Source organism: Lathyrus oleraceus, chromosome 7 (genome assembly GCF_024323335.1).
Source record: "Lathyrus oleraceus cultivar Zhongwan6 chromosome 7, CAAS_Psat_ZW6_1.0, whole genome shotgun sequence".
NCBI lineage: Eukaryota > Viridiplantae > Streptophyta > Magnoliopsida > Fabales > Fabaceae > Lathyrus > Lathyrus oleraceus.
In genome coordinates this window covers 320,587,309-320,607,205 of record NC_066585.1, presented here as the reverse complement: position 1 = coordinate 320,607,205, position 19,897 = coordinate 320,587,309, and the positions used below count along the sequence as shown (strand labels likewise).

The following is a 19,897-nucleotide window of genomic DNA, read 5'->3' as shown; positions in this document are numbered from 1 at the left end:
CCAATATTTATACCAAATATTGTTCATTATATTTATACGGTAAATGTTTTATTATTATTTTTATAAATAAAAAATAATATGTATAAAAAAATATTTTTATTTTTAAAATTATTTTTATAACATAAATATATAATTTGTGATTAACCAATTTTATTATTGAATTAACCAGAAAATATAGATTATTAACCATATTTTTTTAATAGTTTATTAATCAAGTTTACTACTTCATTAAACAATAAATATTATAACATTAACCAAATTCCGACATTAAAATATTAAATAAAATAATCAATCTTTACCCTCTATTATATTAGATATTTTTATATTAGAATTTGGTTAATATTATGGAATTTAATGTGTTAATGAAGTAATAAGTTTGGCTAATAACTTATAAGTAAAATACATGGTTAATAATCTATAGTTTTGTGGTTAATTAAATAATAAAATTGATTAATTATAAATTTTATATTTATGTTATTAAAATAATGTTATATTTTAATTATAAAAATAAAATAAAATGAATGCTATTTACCGTATATGTAAGTATTTAATATAGAAATTGATGTAAGAATAGTATTATTCTTTCAAATATAAAATATTAATGTAAGAGTTAAGAATATATATTTTTCTAAATTAAGGTGATGTTGAATATTTGTTGTTATCTTCAAAAATCCGTTGTTGACATGTATAAATGAATTTTTCTGAGACGTGGTGAGAAATTCAATTTGATTGCAATTGGAAATATACCTGTATTTAGTATTTAGAATTTGATAGATACCTGTATTTAGTAATAGTCTAGACTGGATATCAAAATACTGTTAATGCCAATATAGTATAATAAAGTAATCCGTGTTGAATATTCCTAAAATGAATTTAAGTCACTTAAAGTTAAAGTTATCTTATATCAAAAACAAATTTCTTTTACGGGATAAAAAACAAATCTTATTGAGTGCTAAGAAAGGATTAAAAAATTTAAATGCTCATAAAAATAGATGTTAAGAAATCAAATATTAAAAAGTAAAAAATATTAACTTGTATTCATTGGAGAATTTTTTACACAAATAATTTATTTTTTCAAATTTATTCTCAAAATAACCTATATTACTAAAAAATTCTCAATTTATCTCACTTTCAAACAAAAAAATATTGGAACGAAGTGGTGGTGTATCAGGCGAATTGGCGACCACACTTACTTTTCTAATGGTGGTGTCAATTAGGTTTGTGATTGTATATAGTGTTGTCAATCTAATTGGCGTAAGTGTGTACCTTTTCAGAGGTGAAGTCAATTTATCTAGCACCGGTGGGTATTATGTTTTTTTTTTGGTATAAATAGAGGTGTCACCTACCATTTACTTCACTTCACACCTCATTTTAAATTCTTCTTTTATTTTCTTCATTAACTCTTTCATGGTTGACAAAAGATATGGACACGTATGTTATTCAGCAACGAAACCTCCGATGAAAATATTCTTTTGGGAACATCCAAAGTTTCGAGCATCTTGAAAGGAAACAGTTTATGTTGTTGTTTAATGCGTATTTATGTTGGTATGCTATGTCGTGTGTTGTTCATGTGCAGAAACTGTTTTTTTAGACGTGTTTAGGGGTGTTTATGTTATTTTTATTGTAACCAAAAGTTGATATATATATATATATATATATATATATATATATATATATATATATATATATCAAGGTTAAAAAAAATTAAAGGAAAATGAATTATCATGTAGAACTTGCTCTAACATTTGGACAATTTATCCGATTGTATCTGGATTGACGACATATACCACGTAATCTTACCATTTTATCAGTCGTATACATTTATGTTCTAATACGCGTATTGTTGGGGCGACCATTTTTCTTCTGTCGCATATATTCGTTGTGCCAAAATTTGTCTCCTTGATATATAGGACAATAATCTTCCATTGCTGCCACCAGGAAGCTATTGTTGTACATATTGAAAACATTTATGACTTTGTAAACACCAGATAGATGCTTGGAAGCATCCTGGAGAATATATGAAAATGTCGTAATGACATGGGAGAAAGGCACACAAAAGGTTTGTAACTTGCCACAATCGCACCAACCTCTATTTAGTTGGACACGATAGTCTCCATTCGGTCTCCCCTCATTGTGGTCCATTGTTTCCTTTACACTAAAAATGTGTCTATGAAGGCCAAATATTGTAATGGCATGTGTGATAGCTTTGAGATATTCCTCCTTCATCATTTTCATGCAACTTTCACTGAATAGTTTCCCTGACCGTAACACTGAACTCCATTTTTCGCCTCTAGTTGCAAAAAGTGATCCCAACCTAAATTAGGTTGCTCTCACTAACGCGGTTGTTGGCAGGTTTCTAATGCCTTTTAAGACGTCACTCATGTATTCAATAAGGTTTATTGTCATGTGGCCCTATCAGTGTCCTTCGTCAAATGCCCTTATCCACTTCTCCAGTGGAATTTCATCCACCCACCTTAATACATATGAATTTGACAATCTAATTACCTCGCGGTAGTGTCGAAATGATGGTTGAGTTAAAGTATACCCTGCATTCACAACTTTTTTCTGAAGGTTCTTGTCTTGGATCTATTGCATGAAATTTTATGCAATATGTCTAATGCACTAGACATGGCTAGAAGGAGGATTTTTCTATCCATTCTTAGGATTATTGTACGCACTCTCAATAGATGCATGCCTATCAGAAATCAGATAAAGGTTGGGTTGTGGAGAAATGTGAGCTTTGAGATTCTTCAGAAAGAAACTCCAACCACCAAGAGTCTCACCTTCAACCAGCGTGAAGGCAACCAGAAACATGTTATTGTTTCCGTCTTGTACCACTTTCATAAGTAATGTGCCTTTGTATTTTCCGTAAATCCATGGAAAAACCAACTTTGCAAATTCAATTTGCGAGGACCTTTTGGGTGTTGGCTTGTTAGATGAAAACTCGAGAGGCCAAAGTATCTTACTTTCGCGCCTTAGGACATGTTATAATAGTTTAACATTAGATGAAAATTCTATCAAAGAAAGAAAAATAATAAAAATTAGGTGTTATATTATGCTTTTATTTGGTTCATTATTATTTCCTAAAGGTAGTGGTTCTAGTATGCATGTTATGTATTTACGCTTATTAAGATACCTACATAAAATACAAACATATAGTTGGGATTCCGATTGTTTGTCTTATTTGTATAACTCTTTGTGTAAAAACGAAAAGAAATACACATCAACATTTTTTGGATGCGCCATTTTGCTCCAAGCATGGGGTTAGTCTAGATTGTCGTCCATAATGTCCATCAACCTCAACAACTTCAGATTTCTGCACCCGCAAAAGTAAATTAATAACATTATTTTATTTACTTACTTTATCAATTATTATCTCTAAATAATTTATTTGAACTTTCTTAGTTTAGATGGTCGGCTCATGGTATGACTTACAACAAATGTCCTAGACATTGTATCACTCATTATTGCAATCTCTTGGATCACCTTACACCAGAATATGTATTGCCACTAAAAAATCAATTCATAAAAATTTATTTTTAACATTACCCATTATATAATCTAATATATTTTTCCTCTACATTTTATTTGGCGTTCATATCTAAACTTAGAACATCAACGTGAAGTCAGGGAAGAAGATGCAGTCGTTTGGACTGCATGCATGTCGATCATCAGGTTCACCACTATAGAGATGCACCATAGTGGTCGTGTGAAACTACAGTTCAGAATGCTTCAAAAAATATCAGAGCCTCCGACATGCCTCTAAAAATGGAACCAACAAAAAATTAATGAACAATGGAACTTTGATAATTGGAAGAACTTCGCTAAATCTGAGAGTCGTAAATGGAGACACCGCCGTGACCATGTCTTACGTGACGATGTGATGTCAACCCAATATAAACCAGCTAATAATTATATGGCTCGGTACAGATCGATTGCAACTGGATTTGTCTGCGAAGATATGTATATATACCACCCACACCAAACGGTTTACACATAAGAAACTTCAACGTCTAACCCCCCACAAAATTACCAGACATGTTACTCACAATCCCCTATCCAACAAAATTACCAACCCATAAACACACAAACCCACAACCAAAAGATCTCATACACCCAACCACAATACCAAGTGTCACTACTACAAATAACACATGTCATGTCCTATGCGGAATGCATTTAACCTCGACTACATAGGCAAGGTAACAAAAGGCATCATGAAAAGTTCATATTTTACCTCTCGGTTTTAAAATAACTGGCGATTATGTGAATATGTCATGAGTTCAATCCCCACGAAACTTTTTTGGAATTCTGAAATGGCGAAAACACATGTCCCCTCAGTTTCGTAATTTCACCGAAGGATATACCACATTTTCACCTAGGTTATCTAATAAAACCGAGGGGTAAAACAATTATGAGTTTATTAAATCTAACGTGGATTGCCTATTTCACTAAACCTTATACTGAACATATAACTTCTCAAAATTGGTTAGGAAAATAATTATATGAACAATTATGTTATATTTGAAGAACAACTTACATTGATTAGTGATTTTGAAGCATCCTGCAACTCATCATTCATGTCACATTGTTTTATGGTTAAGATCTATCCAATGTTTCAAGTTATTTATTCACACTTCCTTTTCTACTAATTTATTCTTGAAAGCATAAAATTCTATGCTTTAAAAAATGAACTAATATGGAAGAAAGTTGAATGAAAACTAGAAGTATTGTAGATATTTTAACTATAAAACAATATGAGATGAATGATGAGTTGTAGAATGCTAGAAATTAATTAATCAGTGTAAGATAAGTTTCAGATACAACATAATTTTACATATGATTATTTCCAAAATTAATTTATTAGGTTATATGTTCAAAGATGGGTTAGTGAAACAAACAATCGACATTAGATATAATAAACTCAACTTGACGGAATAAGATGAGAGTTGCACAAAGAATCGCGAAAAACATAATCTCAATATCAACAACAAAAAGAACAAGAAAACAACAACATCAACAATAATATCAAGAACAACAACGTCAATAAACAACACTAATATCAATAATAAAAACGTCAATAAATAACATCTAGGGTTTAAGGTATCAATAATAAGAACATCAACATCGACGCAAAACATCAATAACAACAGCCAAAACAACAAGAAAAACTCTAGAGTTTCAGATCTCAACAACACCAAAACAACAATACCACCACCACCACCAACAACAACAACAATAACAAATAATAATAATAATAATAATAATAATAATAATAATAATAATAATAATAATAATAATAATAATAATAATAATAATAATAATAATAATAACAATAAAAACAACAACAACAACAACAACAACAATATGACAACAATATTAGTAGTGATGTTTGACATACCAGTTCTCTGAAGAAGAAGTAAAAGAAAATGATTTGGATCTCTAAAGAAGAACGAGGGTACTAAAGACATAACATCTTTGTATTGAAGATGATATGTGTTTAGACAACTGAAACGGGATGCTACTAACTAAAGCTATATATATTAGAAAAACATATTCACTTCGCATGGAAATAAAACCGAGGTTAAAAGTAGAGTAATTTTAGATTAAAAATAAAATATTAGAGAAGGCGCCACTTTTAATGAGATACGAACATAAACCAAGGCGGATGGAATTCGAAGTATATACACTGAAAAAGTTTTGTATTGGATTTTGGTCCAATTTTAGGGACTAAAATCCAACACTAAAACTTAAAAAATGGACCAAAAATGTGGTTTTTAAAGTTGCGGGATCAAAAACAAGAAAAAAGTAAAATAGAGGGATCAAAGTTGCAATTAAACCAGTAAAATAAGTAAAAAAGAACAGAGTAATGTAATGTTTGAATCATTTATTCTTTAGTGTATTTTTTATTTTCTATGTTAATTTTTTTTGTATTTTTTTAATGTTATTTTTTTAAAGTTGTTGATTTATAAATATAAATATGTTGATTATATTAGTATGATAGGAGTTAAATTCTCAATCAATAACTCGCATTTATCTAATGCAACTAGCAAAATAACCGTTCAGATAACCATTTTATTACAAAATAAATTTATATATATATATATATATATATATATATATATATATATATATAATATATATATATATATAATATATATATATATATATTATATATATATAATATATCTGTGTGTGTGTGTGTGTTGTTGTGTGTGTGTGTTGATCGCTCGACTGTGTGAGTCGAGAATGGGATACAAACTGCAAGTGCACAGTTCTATCGCGTAGTTTTAAAAGATATCGATCCCACAGGGACTTATGAATCGATATACCGTTATCTAAGGTTACTACGTAAAGCTAAGGTGAAAAATGTTTGATTGTTTGGGGAAAAACTAAGAGCTAAACTAAGATCTAGATTAAATATTGATAAAACGGATATCAGTATGTAGTTCGTCAAGACTAGGGAATCAAGTCTTTGTCGGTTTCTTGGTTTTAAAATAAATCGTTTCGGTTAACTTTATTGGTTAAAGGTTTTATCTCAAACTCTCGCTCTGTTGAATAAACCATGATTTTATATTAATGTAGCTGTCACTTATAATTAAGTCAAAAACCATATTTTGAAAGCAATAAAGTTGCAAAAACTCTTTTTAAGAAAACACTGACCGTTTTAAACACCCTTATCTCAAACTCTCGCTCTGTTGACTTAGGTTATATAATTAAACCCAAATGCTTAACTCTCGTCCTCACATTCAATCTTTAAAAATACTTTTTGGAAAATGTCAGAATTTAATTAACTCTAAAACTTGCTCTCGCCCTGATCTAGAATTAATGCCTAACTTACACTGTCCAGTTAAAACCTCAAACTCTCGCTCTATTGATTTTAGCTTCTTTATGTCCTTTACTTTTGTAAAAAAATCTTGTTATTAAACCTGTAAGTGAGACCGTAAAAAGATTGATTTTAATTTTAAGTTTAAATAGACCGACTCAGTCTTGATCCCTTATTCTGCTTACTTTACATACCGATATCTAGGCGAATTAGCCAGACATGCTAAATAAACAAGAATACATATCATGCATAATCAGACTCATTCCAGGCAGATAATATAAATAAATAATAAAACAAAACATTAAATAGCGATTAAAGAACCTGAATGCGTAATACAATAGTCTTGAACACTCCACCACAAGCCGGTAGGATTTGTTCTTGGATTCTTCAATTAAACAATAAATTAAACCAAGGAAATAAAACTAGAATCTAACGTAAGGTTAGATCCGATAAAAAGTTGCACAATAGTTTCCGGTGTAGAAACTATTATGCGAAAAATATCTAAATGCTAAAAAGGGAAAGGTAAATTGCAAGGGAAAAAGAATGTAGAACTTGCAAAAGAAATAAATAATTAAACAATGTTAAGTTGCTGGAAGAGAAAAATAAGCAAAAGCGTGAAAAGAAAGAAAATTGGAAAAGCTTCGGCCGTATGAGCGTGGAAAAACCGAGGAACCCTTTTAGGTTTTTGAAGTAGCTATTTATATTGGTGCTGGTAACTGTTTTTCGTTTCCCAAGGTCTTCAACGTGGCTAAATGCACGGCGTGGATATAGGACACAAACTCCTCAACGTCTCTTCAAGTCTTCTGAGGGCGTTACTTGCGCCAAAAAGGTAGTGGAATGGTGTGACGCTCGTCACACCATGTGTGACGTCCGTCACAAGGCTGTTTTGCGTGACGCTCGTCACGCACCCTGTGACGTCCGTCACAGGCACATCATTGGTGACTTGTGCGCTTTGGGCTGGGCTTTGGCATTTGGTTCCTTTTCTCTCCTTTTTGCACCTCCTTTTCTTCCATTTTCACTTGTTCTTCAAAATAGACTACCTGCGACAAATAGGAAGAAAATACCACGTAATATCTCATAAAATGCAGTAAACCGAAATAAATAGTCATAGAATTTAATGGAATTAAGTCCTAAAATATGATATAATTTCGTGTTATCAAACTCCCCCATACTTAGATCTTTGCTTGTCCTCAAGCAAAATTCAGTATAGAAATCGTTTTCAAAAATTTAGCCAGGCGAAGTTTCAAAACACACATCAATTCGTAATAGGTTGCAAGTGGATTTTGTTTAGAAGCAACTTGAGTTTAACCTTGACATCAACAACTACCGTCACAACCTCAGATAACCCGACCTTATGCAAATCAGTTCGAGCAATGCCATTATAGCTATCCTAGTTCCTTTACTCTTATTTCACCCGTTTTCATTCTAGCGAAATCACATTAAGCCCTTTATCTTTTCGCGCACATAGTGGAGTAACCGGTTAGTGATTATGATCCGCTTTTAGCTAGAAGTTCTGGTACATAAGTCGGATAACTTCGTTATTCAGTCCATTGCAAATTGTGGGGGATCGAACCGTAGTCCGCCCTACCGAGTTCAGTACCAGATACCTACTGAACCAACTCATAATGGATCTTTCATATTGTGTTTTTGCATGATCTGCAACCTTTAGATTAAATGATCTGGTAAGGATCACCTAATTTAATCAGTGCATTTCCTGATATATTCATATATTTTATGTTACTTTGGGGGATCATTCACTTATATTCATCGGCTCTCCACGTAGTTTGCTATTAAGATGGTGCTGACTTCTCGTATAAACTACTCGGGGTTACTATAAAACTAAAAGTTCGAGGAATCGGTATAATAGGTACTTATCCTGATCTAACATGTTGAGGTTCTCATAGCGTTGTTATGGTAATGATTTTTGTCTTGATTTCACTCAAGTTGTATAAAATAAGCGACCTTTATACTTATTGGGTGTGTTAAATTTTTGTTATGGCTCATGAAATTTTTTGAGGGAATAGATAATAGAAATTCTCACACTCGGGACTTAACTTAAAATTTTTTTTTTTTTGATGGGAAATAACATTAAAAGGAAAAGTACATACTTGAACAATGGAAATAGGAAGAACAAGTTTTCCCCCCCATACTTAAATTAAACATTGTCCCCAATGTTTTAAGGAAATGAAATACAATATGGAAAGGAAAAAGAAACTACAACTAAGGTTGTCTTCCGCCTCTGGTTCTTGGACCTGGTGATCTCTGACGTAAGTCTAAGTTGTCGAACCTGCTGAACAACTCAGTAAACCGCTGGTCGGTTATGGCATTCCTAGCATCCTGTTGCTGTTGCATTTGACGCATCATCTGCAGCATTTCGACATTCTGTGCCTGCATACCGTCAATAGCATCCATAATGTCGTCGTTGGTTGCAGGCCTTCTTCGTCGACGACGTTGGGAGGATGGGCCAGTTGCATTACTGGAAGGGTTGAGCGGGACTGACTGTTGTGTAGGCGGATGATCACCTTGTTCCATTTCTTCAAACTCATCTGTTTGCGGGTTTGTTTGTGAAGGCTCGGTGGTTTCGGGAGCGTTTAGATCGTAGAGGTGGCAGTCGGGGTTTGTGACATCAGTGCGGGCAGTATTTGGTAGAACAACGCTTGGGACTGCCTGGTTGTTCACCATAAGATAATATCCTCCGCCTACTCTGTTCTTAATCAGGCGGCTGGATCGACAGTAGCTGATATCCATAGATAGGGGAGGTAGGGATTCTAAAGTTTGGAGTTTATCCCCTAGGTTTAGGCCAAGTGCGATGGTGGTGATTAATCCACCAATTATAAAAGGTTGCCTGCCTCTAGCACACAAGGTGCGGATATGATGAAATAGAAAGGAGGCGGCGTTTACCTGAGTATCTGGTTCGAAGACGCACTGGAGGAAAAATAGTTCCTTTGAGTTGACCTTGCTGTTGTTTGGCCTTCCAAAAACTGTGTTTTGCAAGATGCGGATAAAGTACCGGATAGTGGGGTTATGTATATGGGAGAGAAGGAGCTCTTCCCAGTTGTAGGTGTCTATACCGGAAATTTTCTTAAAAAGGCCGAAAACGCCAACTGTGTTCCAGTTTGAGGTTGGAGGGATTCTGGCGTGTAGCAGACCTTCTGTGGGAAATTGTAGCATGGTACTCAATTGGTTTTGGGTTAGGGTGTACTCGGTGTTAAACATACGGAAGGTTGCGGTACCGGTTAAAAATTCGTCTTCACCGGCGGGAGTGGTGTAGTCGTATGAACTCAAGAATTCTAAGGTTAGGGATGGGTAGGTGGGTTGATTGTGAGTGCAAAGGAAGGTTAAGTTGGCTTGACGGAGCATCCATTCGATACCTTGGAGTAATCCTAATTGTTGTAAACAGGTTAAATCGGGGTACCTGGTGGAAGCGACGCCTCGCTGTTGGAAACGCTCGAATTGCTCCCTTTGATAATTGTCATCTTCGGATCGGAAGATGATATTTCCGAAATTCTGATTTCCCGCCATTGTGATGAATGAATTTTGAGGGGGTGATTTGGAAAGAAGAAAAAAGATGTATTTGATAGGAGAGAATGGTTTGTGGTGAATGAAGGGAGGTTTGGTGGGTATTTATAGGAGAAGAATTTGGAAGGTGGAAAGAAAAAGTGGTTGAAAAGTAATTAAGTGTGGTTAAATGAAAAATGAATGGGGAAGGTAAAAAGTTAAAGATGTAACGTTCGTCTCCAACGGCTCCTTAACGTTCACTAGTCTGAGTAGTGTTACGCTCGTCACAGGGGTGTGACGCTCGTAACAGGCACTTGGTGTGCCGCTCGTTATGGAGTGTGTGACGCTCGTCACACATTCCTTTTTGGAAAGGCTTCAGTAGCGTTTCACAAAATCACTTTGGTAAAGGATTTAATTTTTGTTATTTATTTTGTTTTGTTTTGCTTATGATCAGTTTAGTCTGCAGTTTAATTTATTGTGCACGTTTAATCTGCTTTGTATAATAATAATTCATAGGTAGCAACAGTAGAGCATAACAGCTATTGCATAATAAAATTAAATAAACAGCTTCAATAAAAATGATCATAATGTAATACAGGAAAGGAAAACAATGAAATGAAAGAAAAAAAAAATAAATACGAACACGAATTCAAATAACATTAATGAAAAATCTAATTTAAAACTAAATAACTTAGAAAAATAACTAAACTCTATCCCTCTGTACGATCTCTGGCTGGAGGGACGAAAGAGTTAACATGATGTAGCAACTCGTGGAACTGATTCGTCATACTGCTCATGTATCCTAGAACTTCGTGTCTCATGTTAGTAAATTCTCCTCTGAGGGCGTCTTGTTCTGACATCAAAGCTTCAATGGCGGTGTTATAATCAGTTCCGGGCATATGATGTCGGAGGTCAGGTATGGCTGATTCTTCGGTCTGAACAGGCTGCGGGGGAGGGTCAATATCATAATAGCCGGATGGTGTCTGAGGGTCAGATTCAGCATGAGGGATCTGGTCAACATAATTCTCATAGTCATTACAAATCTCATAATCCTGGATGGATTCAGTGGATCTAGCAGGAGTTGGGGTTTCATTCAGGTTATAGAGCCAGTTCCTTTGGTTATGAACACTAGTCCTAGGATCGGGCATGGTGAATAGGCAGAGAACCTGATTATCAATAATAAGCTCAAACTCATCAGTCCCTAGGTTTGCTATAAACATAGTGTTGAAGAGGAAGGGTATACTCATAGTAGTAATGCCACAAAAAGGGTTTAGGTCAAGCATAGGCTGACGTAATCTAATAGCATTACCTATCATAGTTATCAAACCGCCTATTCTAATGGGTGCTCTCTCATCCTGGATAAGGTGGTCCAAATTAGCTAACATAAAAGTGGCACCGTTCACTGGACGGTTCTGGGAAGCACAAAATATGATGAAGAGTTCATCACGTGAAACTGAAGTACTATTTGGCTTCTTCCCAAATAAAGTGTGGGTCAGGATCTTATGGAAATAGCGAAAGGTCGGGTTGTGTATGTTTCCAGAGAGAAACTCATGTTCTTCGGGCTCATCATTTCCAGTCAGCCTACCCCAAAAGTGTTCAAGCTCTCTATATTCAAAAAGTTCTTCCTGGCTTACAGTGAATGTATCAAAGGAGGTAGGGAAACCCAAAAGGTTGGTGAAGTCTCTAATATTAAATTGGTACTCCATATTGAACATTCTGAACTGGATAAAACCTCTGCTAATTCCTTTTCCATGGCTGGGTAGATAGATTAATGAGCTAAGGAATTCTAGTGTGAGTCTCCGGTAGGTGGTGAAATGTCTCAGGATAGGGGATGTCTCCCATCCTATCTGATTCAGCAGATACAGGACACTCTGTCTCAGTCCAAGGGCAGTCATAGCCCAATCATCAGCATATAAACTAGGTAGCATCTCTCTAGCGGCTAGTTCTTCAAACTTTTGTTTCTGAGCCATTCCTCTGAACTTGATACCCATACGATCAATATGTCCCATCTGGTTAGTGTTAGCTAGAGAAAAGAAAACAAGAGTTTAAGTCAGGATTTGGCCGAATGCCGAAAGAAGAAAAAATTATTATTATTATTTATTTTTTTTTCTTTTTGAATAAATCAAGAATGAATACTAAACAGAAATTAAAAGAATAATTAAGAAAGAAATAGGGAAATGATAATAATAGAATAATAAAATAACAAACTAATTTGTGGGTTGTCTCCCACTAAGCGCTTTGTTTAAATGTCGCAAGCTCGACAAAGAAACTGTTAAATATAATCTATAGGTCCTGGGGGCGTTTCGTCTAAGTGTAGGATTTGCGAATCCTCGTTGGTTTCCGCATAGTGATAGTGTTTCAGACGTTGCCCGTTTACGATGAACGGTTCTGTAGATTTTCCTTTTATTTCTACCGCTCCACTGGTTTGAGGGTGGTAAGGTGTCGCTATCCTATGTCTTACTCCATATTTAAATAATAATTTTTCGAGTACCTTGGATATAAAGTGCGATCCACCATCACTGACTACTATTCTTGGGATGCCAAATCTCGGAAATATTATATTCTTAAAGAGTCTAGTTACTACTCGGGTGTCATTTGTTGGGGATGCTACAGCTTCGATCCATTTTGATACGTAGTCAACTGCCACGAGTATGTATTTGTTACCGAAAGAGGATGGAAAGGGTCCCATGAAGTCTATTCCCCACACGTCGAAAATCTCTACTTCCAAAATACCTTTTTGTGGCATCTCGTCACGTCTAGATATGTTTCCCGTGCGTTGACATCTGTCACACTCCTTAATAGCCGCATGTACGTCCTTCCATATAGTTGGCCAATAAAAGCCGGCTTGTAGGATTTTAGAGCAGGTCTTGGATGTACTTGTGTGTCCACCATAAGGAGCGGAGTGACAGTGTTGGATTATATTTTCTACTTCTTCTTCGGGTATACATCGACGGAAAATACCATCGGGGCCTCTTTTGAAAAGTAAGGGATCATCCCAGTAATAGTGTTTTATGTCGTAGAAGAATCGTTTCTTCTGTTGGTAAGATAAAGTAGGTGGAACTATTCCGGCAGCTAAATAATTGACGAGATCAGCGTACCATGGTGTGACGGATATAGCTAAGGTGGTTTCTACTTGCATGTCGGAGTTGTTCTCTTCCAAAGTAGCTATAAGTTTGTCATACGAGAAATCATCATTAATTGATGTTCTTTCCGGTTCAAGGTTCTCAAGTCTAGAGAGATGGTCTGCTACTACGTTTTCAGTTCCTTTCTTGTCCTTGATTTCTAAGTCGAATTCTTGTAGCAACAAGATCCATCTTAGGAGTCTAGGCTTAGCGTCTTTTTTTGTTAAAAGGTACCTGATAGCAGCGTGATCAGTGTAGCGCAAATACAGCATAATCACTGCTAGGAGTTCTTTCTCGGTAGTGGCGTAATTCATTTGCGCTTCATCCAGGGTTCTGCTTGCGTAATATATAACGTGAAGCTTTTTATCCTTTCGTTGTCCTAACACAGCACCTACAGCATAATCACTGGCATCGCACATTATTTCGAATGGTTCATTCCAGTCTGGTGTCTGCATTATGGGTGCGGAGATCAATGCTTGCTTAAGTGTTTGAAATGCTTTTAGACAGTTATCGTCGAATATGAATTCAACATCTTTCATCAATAGTCCGGTTAAAGGTTTAGTTATCTTAGAGAAGTCTTTGATGAATCGTCGGTAAAAACCGGCGTGTCCTAAAAAACTTCGTACTTCTCTCACGGTTCTTGGGGGTTGAAGATTTTCGATTACCTCTATTTTGGCTTTGTCTACTTCAATTCCTCTGTTCGAGATGATGTGTCCTAAAACGATTCCTTCTTGCACCATAAAGTGGCACTTCTCCCAGTTAAGTACTAAGTTTACTTTTACACATCGCTCAAGGACTCTTTCTAGGTTTTCAAGGCATTCCTCGAAACTTTGTCCGTATACAGAAAAGTCATCCATAAATACTTCCATGATGTTTTCGAGAAAGTCGGCGAATATTGCCATCATGCATCTTTGAAAGGTTGCAGGGGCATTACACAGACCAAACGGCATTCGTCTATAAGCGAAGGTACCAAAAGGGCACGTGAACGTTGTCTTTTCTTGGTCATCAGGGTGAATTGGTATTTGAAAGAAGCCTGAATAACCGTCTAGATAACAGAAATGTGAATGTTTTGCTAATCGTTCTAACATTTGGTCAATGAATGGTAAAGGGAAATGATCTTTTCGGGTTGCTTTGTTTAGTTTCCTATAATCAATGCACATTCTCCATCCCGATTCGATTCGTTTAGTTATAGTTTCTCCTTTTTCGTTTTCAATAACGGTTATGCCTCCTTTCTTTGGTACAACGTGTACAGGACTAACCCATTTGCTATCAGATATAGGATATATAATACCTGCTTCCAATAACTTGGTTATTTCTTTCTTTACTACCTCACTCAGGATCGGATTTAGTCTTCTCTGGTGTTCCCTAGAGGTTTTACAGTCTTCTTCTAACATGATGCGGTGCATACAAATAGAAGGGCTTATTCCTTTAAGATCGGTGATGTGGTATCCTAGTGCGGTGGGGTACTTCCTTAAGATATGTAGGAGTTTTTCTGTTTCGAGTCTTCCTAGATCTGCATTAACTATCACAGGTCGTTCAAGTTCTAAGTCTAGGAATTCATATCTCAGATTTTTGGGAAGTGTTTTCAGGTCAGGGGTTGGTTTGTTAAGACATTGCGTAGGGTCCGGTGTTATTGCTAAACATTGGTTAGATTTGTCTTCTAAAAGATAGTCTGATGATTTGTCTTCTCCTAACTCTGCTTCTTTTATGCATTCATCGATGATATCCATGAAGTAACATGTATCTTCTATTGCAGGTGCTTTCAAGAATTGGGAAAGAATGAATTCAATTTTCTCTTCACCTACTTCGAAGGTGAGTCGTCCTCGTTTTACGTCTATGATTGCACCGGCAGTTGCTAAGAATGGTCTTCCCAGTATAATGGGTGTAATATCATCTTCTCTAATGTCCATAATTGTAAAATCAGTGGGAATGTAAAACTGACCTATGCGTACGGGAACGTTTTCAAGGATTCCTACAGGATATTTGATGGAACGATCTGCTAGTTGCACGGACATTTTGGTTGGTCTTAATTCTCCCATTTCCAATTTCTTACATATGGATAAAGGCATAACGCTAATTCCGGCTCCTAAATCGCATAAAGCTTTGTCGATGACAAATTTTCCTATGTGACAGGGTATAGAGAAACTACCTGGATCCTTGAGTTTAGGAGGCATGTTTTGGATTATAGCGCTACATTCGGCAGGGAGTGTAACGGTTTCGCTATCCTCAAGTTTCCTCTTATTAGAAAGGATTTCTTTTAAGAATTTAGCATATGAGGGCATCTGCGTAATAGCTTCGGTGAACGGAATTGTAACGTTTAATTGTTTAAGGAGATCAACAAATTTTCTAAATTGGCCCGCATCTTTGGTTTTAACAAGCCTTTGAGGGTAAGGTATAGGTGGTTTGTAAGGTGGTGGAGGTACATAAGGTTCCTTCTTTTCTAGGGTTTCCTTATTACTCTCTTCCTTTTCCTTAGGTTCACTTTCCTCAGTTGATTTCTTAGGGTTTTGGTTTTCTATCCTTGGATCAGACGGTCCTTCCACTTCCGTTCCACTTCTTAATATAATTGCATGAGCTTGGCTTCTCGGATTAGGTTGGGGCTGTCCAGGGAATGTACCAGTTGGGGCAGCAGTAGGTGCTTGTTGTTGGGCTACTTGTGATATTTGTGTTTCCAGCATTTTGTTATGGGTAGCCAAGGCATCTACTTTGCTTGCTAGTTGTTTAAGTTGTTCGCCAGTGTGTATGTTCTGGTTTAAGAAATCTTTATTGGTTTGTTGTTGGGAAGCTATAAAGTTTTCCATCATGATTTCCAAGTTGGATTTCCTAGGGGTATTATTGTTAGGCATGGATGGGTTCGGTTTCTGATATCCCGGAGGTATAGATGGGGCTTGATTTGGAGACTGTCCAGGTGCGTACAAAGCATTATTACTCTTATATGAAAAGTTTGGATGGTTCTTCCAATTTGAGTTATAGGTGTTCGAATAGGGGCTTCCTTGAGCATAGTTCACTTGCTCTGCTTGGATTCCAGTCAAGAGTTGACATTCCGCAGGAGTGTGACCTTGGATTCCACAGACCTCGCAATTCTGAGTTATAGCAACCACGGCGGCTGGAGGTGATACGTTTAAACTTTCAATTTTCTGGACCAAAGCATCCACTTTTGCGTTAACGTGATCAAGGTTACTTATCTCGTACATGCCAGTTTTCGTTTGAGGTTTTTCCACCGTTGTTCGTTCGGTTCCCCACTGATAGTGGTTTTGGGCCATGCTCTCGATAAGCTGGTAAGCATCAGCATAAGGTTTGTTCATTAATGCACCACCTGCAGCGGCGTCTATTGTTAACCTTGTGTTGTATAAGAGACCATTATAAAATGTGTGAATTACTAACCAGTCTTCCAAACCATGGTGTGGGCAAAGTCTCATCATGTCTTTGTATCTTTCCCATGCTTCGAAAAGAGACTCGTTGTCTTTCTGTTTAAATCCGTTTATCTGGGCTCTTAACATAGCTGTTTTGCTTGGCGGAAAGTATCGGGCAAGAAAAACTTTCTTCAACTCGTTCCATGTGGTGACTGAGTTGGATGGGAGAGATTGAAGCCATCTTCTAGCGCTATCTCTTAATGAGAAAGGAAAAAGACGAAGTCGAATTGCCTCTGAAGTGACACCATTAGCTTTAACAGTATCAGCGTATTGGACAAATACGGATAAATGAAGGTTCGGATCCTCGGTAGGATTTCCAGAGAATTGGTTCTGTTGCACAGCCTGCAACAGCGAAGGTTTAAGTTCGAAGTTGTTTGCTTCGATTGCGGGCGGAGCAATACTTGAATGCGGCTCATCTTGCGATGGAGCGGCGTAATCTCTAAGAGCACGAGCTGGTTCTGCCATCTCGGGTGAAAGAAGAAGATCTTTGAGATCAGGAAATTCGATAGGAGGGAGATTGTTTTCAGCACGGTATTCCCGAATTCGTCGTAAGACTCGGAGATACAGTTCGATATCGTTGATTCGTAAGTAGAGCGGTTCGCCTTGTGAGCGAGTGCGTGGCATACAAATCAACGAAAGAAAGAATAGAAGAAAAAGAAACCTTAGTCTCTACAGCGTAACGGAAGAGTTACGATATCGATTAAATAAAAGTCCCCGGCAACGGCGCCAAAAACTTGATCGCTCGACTGTGTGAGTCGAGAATGGGATACAAACTGCAAGTGCACAGTTCTATCGCGTAGTTTTAAAAGATATCGATCCCACAGGGACTTATGAATCGATATACCGTTATCTAAGGTTACTACGTAAAGCTAAGGTGAAAAATGTTTGATTGTTTGGGGAAAAACTAAGAGCTAAACTAAGATCTAGATTAAATATTGATAAAACGGATATCGGTATGTAGTTCGTCAAGACTAGGGAATCAAGTCTTTGTCGGTTTCTTGGTTTTAAAATAAATCGTTTCGGTTAACTTTATTGGTTAAAGGTTTTATCTCAAACTCTCGCTCTGTTGAATAAACCATGATTTTATATTAATGTAGTTGTCACTTATAATTAAGTCAAAAACCATATTTTGAAAGCAATAAAGTTGCAGAAACTCTTTTTAAGAAAACACTGACCGTTTTAAACACCCTTATCTCAAACTCTCGCTCTGTTGACTTAGGTTATATAATTAAACCCAAATGCTTAACTCTCGTCCTCACATTCAATCTTTAAAAATACTTTTTGGAAAATGTCAGAATTTAATTAACTCTAAAACTTGCTCTCGCCCTGATCTAGAATTAATGCCTAACTTACACTGTCCAGTTAAAACCTCAAACTCTCGCTCTATTGATTTTAGCTTCTTTATGTCCTTTACTTTTGTAAAAAAATCTTGTTATTAAACCTGTAAGTGAGACCGTAAAAAGATTGATTTTAATTTTAAGTTTAAATAGACCGACTCAGTCTTGATCCCTTATTCTGCTTACTTTACATACCGATATCTAGGCGAATTAGCCAGACATGCTAAATAAACAAGAATACATATCATGCATAATCAGACTCATTCCAGGCAGATAATATAAATAAATAATAAAACAAAACATTAAATAGCGATTAAAGAACCTGAATGCGTAATACAATAGTCTTGAACACTCCACCACAAGCCGGTAGGATTTGTTCTTGGATTCTTCAATTAAACAATAAATTAAACCAAGGAAATAAAACTAGAATTTAACGTAAGGTTAGATCCGATAAAAAGTTGCACAATAGTTTCCGGTGTAGAAACTATTATGCGAAAAATATCTAAATGCTAAAAAGGGAAAGGTAAATTGCAAGGGAAAAAGAATGTAGAACTTGCAAAAGAAATAAATAATTAAACAATGTTAAGTTGCTGGAAGAGAAAAATAAGCAAAAGCGTGAAAAGAAAGAAAATTGGAAAAGCTTCGGCCGTATGAGCGTGGAAAAACCGAGGAACCCTTTTAGGTTTTTGAAGTAGCTATTTATATTGGTGCTGGTAACTGCTTTTCGTTTCCCAAGGTCTTCAACGTGGCTAAATGCACGGCGTGGATATAGGACACAAACTCCTCAACGTCTCTTCAAGTCTTCTGAGGGCGTTACTTGCGCCAAAAAGGTAGTGGAATGGTGTGACGCTCGTCACACCATGTGTGACGTCCGTCACAAGGCTGTTTTGCGTGACGCTCGTCACGCACCCTGTGACGTCCGTCACAGGCACAACATTGGTGACTTGTGCGCTTTGGGCTGGGCTTTGGCATTTGGTTCCTTTTCTCTCCTTTTTGCACCTCCTTTTCTTCCATTTTCACTTGTTCTTCAAAATAGACTACCTGCGACAAATAGGAAGAAAATACCACGTAATATCTCATAAAATGCAGTAAACCGAAATAAATAGTCATAGAATTTAATGGAATTAAGTCCTAAAATATGATATAATTTCGTGTTATCATGTGTGTGTGTGTGTGCGCGTGTGTGTGTGTTTGTGTGTGTGTGTGTATATGTGTGCGCGCGCTAAGAAGTACAGATGTGTGTCACCTCTATGCGGGATAGTGATCATGATCATAGGCTTTAAGAATTTTTAGGGGTTTTAGGGATAATTCACGATGATTAGAAACCATGTTTTGATGGTGTTTACGAAAATGTTTTAAAACCCATATCGATAACCAGTCCGATCAAGGTACTGGATCATTGAATCAGTGGTCAGACCATTGAATCACTAGTCGAACCATATATTTGTTGATCCAATATATTAAAAAAGACTTAACATAAATTTGTGATTATAAAATCTTTAAAAAAATTCTATAAAATCTAACCAAATTTTTAATACAAATGTAGTAATCAAACTCAAGAACTCAAAAAAATCAAATAGTTAAATTCATAAAAAGTAAAGGTAAATTCTTTTCTAATAGGTGGTAATACAAAATTATTACTATATAGTCACCATTTCATATTCAAAATCAAAGTCTTAATATTAAACAAAAAGAATCTAA

General features: G+C 36.0%; 1 pseudogene; it reads left to right on the top strand.

The window, feature by feature from the left end:
• Nucleotides 1-16,839: 16,839 nt before the first annotated feature.
• Nucleotides 16,840-16,939, top strand: LOC127109147 (uncharacterized; annotated as a pseudogene).
• Nucleotides 16,940-19,897: the final 2,958 nt, after the last annotated feature.